At 41.7% G+C, this 3,540-nt stretch overlaps 1 long non-coding RNA gene across 1 annotated transcript; it reads right to left on the bottom strand.

Annotated features, from left to right (window-relative positions):
* Positions 1-506: 506 nt before the first annotated feature.
* On the bottom strand, positions 507-1,268 carry LOC133888636 (uncharacterized). Its single transcript, XR_009903808.1, has 2 exons — positions 893-1,268; positions 507-768 (listed from the first exon to the last, which is right to left on the bottom strand). It is a non-coding gene; the product is annotated as an uncharacterized LOC133888636 (long non-coding RNA).
* Between the last annotated feature and the right edge of the window lie 2,272 nt (positions 1,269-3,540).

Genomic DNA, 3,540 nt, shown 5'->3' with positions numbered 1-3,540 from the left:
ACTTTTAAAAGACATAGGATTATGTAAGAAGACTAACAAAATTATTTTCATGATTTTTGGATTAGCAAAGAGTAAACTATGCATTTAACTTGGTTTAAAAAATACAATTTCTCACAGAAAATTTTGAACTTTTTTATGAGTATAAATACTTTTATTATGTAGATCATGTCATAAGGAAACCAACAAAATTTGTTTCACTTGATTTGAAGCTCAGATGAATTAGTTATTGATTTTAGAAGATTCAAATAATTTTTAGGTTTTTTTTTGAACTTCACTGAAAATCGAGAAAATCGCCCGATAAATCGAGAAAACCGAGTGGTTACCAAGAAAACTGAGCGGTTAACAACAATGCGAAAAATTTGAGAAAAGACCGGTTACCGAACGGCTAAAATCGCGATTTTTTTTTCAAATTTCAAATTTTGCCAAATGAATTTTCTCCGATTTTTTTGAATTTTTGAGCGGTAACCGCGGTTATCGTGAATTTTCAATAACCAAGCTCCGGTCGGTAACTTTAACGCTGGGTTAGAACCATTTGCATAGACATACAGGACAACAAGGCCTCAATACAAGTACAAAATGCTTCGAGTTGTCAGGGGCAGCAAAACTGAGGCTTCGGATCAAAACTGCTGTGTGTGTCATCGCTGGTAATGCATCTCGTCGAGGATGACGATGAGCGCGACGACGAAGCGTAGTCGATGCCTGGTTGACGGTGACGCTATACGTGTTCTTCCCCAGCAGCGCGCTCACCACGATGAATCGCCGGTCGATCTGCAGCAGCAGCGCCGGCACCCAATCCATGGCCACACCAACCAGTGCACGTCAGGACAGGCGGAGAGAGAGAGAGAGATTAAGTTTGGGGATGAACAAGTAAATGGGGCAAGGAGATCGAGACCGATTCTTGGACGGTGAGGACGGGGCGGCCGTCGGCGTCAACGAGGAAGCACCGTCTGCGGAGGCTGAACAGCACGCCATCCACGCGCAGCACGAGCGCGTCGGAAGTCGCTCCCGGACATGCTCAGTCTTCGCCACGGCCAGTGACGCCGCGTCTGCCGCGCAGAACCGTGCGTCCACCATCGCCAGCGCTGCGCCGCATCCCCCATCTTCATCCCGCCGCACCGTGCAGAGGAGAGATCAACACCGGCACCGTCGGCGCCACATCCTACTCCTGGATTGAGACTGGATTGAGACAGAGGAGAGATCTAGAGAGAGAGGAGAAATGAGAGGAGAGAGGGTGAGTGGGATAAGATTGCCCTCGGAAGATATAAGATTGAGTTTAGGTTTTTTTTTAAGACTGTTTTTGACTTCTGTTTCTGTCAGAAATCTAAAAGCTAAAAATTTAAATAAATAGATTCGTTGAAAAGTGCCTTTTAGTTTCTTCATAAGTTTGCTTACGAGGAAATGAACTAGAAGCTAGCTGAGAGTAGTTTTCTGAGAAGTAGTGTGCTGAGAAACTAAAAAATTATTGTAAAATTCAACAATTAAAATCTAAAAATAGTTTTTCAGAAAAACAAAAAACACAGCTTTTCAGAAAAGCTACATGTAGAAGCTCAAACAAATAGATCCTTAGTTACCATAGTAATTATCAGTTTACGATTAGAATCGGCGCTAAAACAGATTATCAGTGATGATTCGTAGTTAGAACCAATATTGATACCGACTATTAATACCGGTTCATGTATCAGTATCAGTTTGTAATATTTATATCACTACTAGTTTGTAACGTGAACTGGTACTAGTAGTCGATTTTAGTATCAATTCTTAATGGTTCAATTATTGTTTGGTGTAACAACCCAAGTTCTTAAAACCATAGAAATAAAAAACTTATCAAATAAAAATAAAATTTTTATATATATACATATATTCCTGATTGCTTGTTTGATTATGTGTGAGCTAATATAGGTATATGTATATACACTATATATGTGTGTATATACATGAATTGGTTTGTTTGGACCCAAAGCCCATCTCTCTTTTCTCCCTTCTGTTTCCCCTCTCCTTGTTTCGGCCTGAGCAAGCCTAGCTCGCCACCGGCTTTCCCCTCCTCTCTCCTTCCCTGGACTGAAGGCCACGCCTTTTGCTCGTCGAGCCCGATTCATCCCCTACCTCCAGCTCCGCTCTCTCTTCCACTCTCTCATGCCGTCGAGCTACGCCGCCGAGAAGACTGAGCCGTCCACGAGCCAAGGATGAAGCCCGATGCACATACGATGGAGAAGACCGTCTCGAAGCTTGCTAGGCATGGAGAAGCAAGAATCCCGGCCGAGAATGCCTTATCTCCACGCAGACTAGAGTTTGTTATAGATTTTGAAATATTTAATGATTATAAGTTGAATTGGTTTAATTATAATGATTTAAAGATGAACTTGTCATGGATGTATAAGGATCAAGTGCCAGAGTTTGTTGTTGGCGTTGAGGCTTTTTTTAGGTTGTCGCGGCGTACAAGAAGCCAAAAAGGAAGTGTGACGATCACTATATATGATGTTCATGTGTCGATTGCAAGAACGAGAAGCCGTTTTCGAACATAGAGCAGATCCATGCGCACTTGATTCACAGGGGTTTCAAAGTTGGCTATACCCGTTAGATTGAGCATGGTGAACTTGAAGATGTTGGGCATGAAGGGCAACCAACAGATAAAGAAGACAGAGAAAACAATATGACGGTTAACGAAGACTTCGATATGTTGGTATTTGAAGATACTTTAATCGAGAACGATAGAGAGGACACTTCTGTTGGCAACAATGAAGACGACATAGAACAAATGTTGCGTGATGGAGAGGAGGACTTCACCAGTGAAAGACAATATCAAAAGTATCAGCGCATGATAGAGGACTCTAAAACACAAATTTACCCGAACTGTAAAGATGAGCACATCAAGTTGCATGTGGTACTGACACTGATGCAAAAAAGGTTAGCAATAGTTGGGCCGATAAGGGCTTCAATGAATTGTTAGAATTCTTGAGGGAATTTCTTTCAAAGAGGAACGTGTTGCCCAAAAACACGTACCATGCCAACTATATTGTTTGCCTGTTGGGATTGGAAGTAGAGAAAATACATGTATGTGAAAACGATTGCAAGTTGTTTCACGGCGAGGATGCAGACTTGGAAATGTGTCATGTTTGCAATGCACCATGGCACAAGCGCAATATTGATGATATCGAGAGTGATGGCGTGGGGGTGAAGAGAAAGAAGAAAAGACTCCTTGTAAGGTGGTTTGGTATTTCCCTATAATCTCTCGTTTGAAGCGATTGTTTGCTAACAGAGCAAATGTCGAGTTGATACGATGGTACGCTGAACAACACAAGAAAGATGGAATGGTTATACACCCTACTGATGGCATGCAATGGAGGAGATTAAATACAAAATACAAGAAATTCAGAGATGAAGTGAGGAATATAAGGTTCGAGTTGAGTACGGATGGGATGAATCCTTTCGACAACACGAGAAGTACTCATAGCACTTGGCTTGTGACTCTCTATATCTACAACCTTCCACCTTGGATTTCTATGAAGCGGAAATACCTTATGATGCCTTTGTTGATTAGTG

Source organism: Phragmites australis, chromosome 1 (assembly GCF_958298935.1).
Source record: "Phragmites australis chromosome 1, lpPhrAust1.1, whole genome shotgun sequence".
NCBI classification, from domain to species: domain Eukaryota; kingdom Viridiplantae; phylum Streptophyta; class Magnoliopsida; order Poales; family Poaceae; genus Phragmites; species Phragmites australis.
The sequence above is the reverse complement of the archived record's forward strand: the minus strand, read 5'-3'. Positions and strand labels throughout refer to the sequence as shown.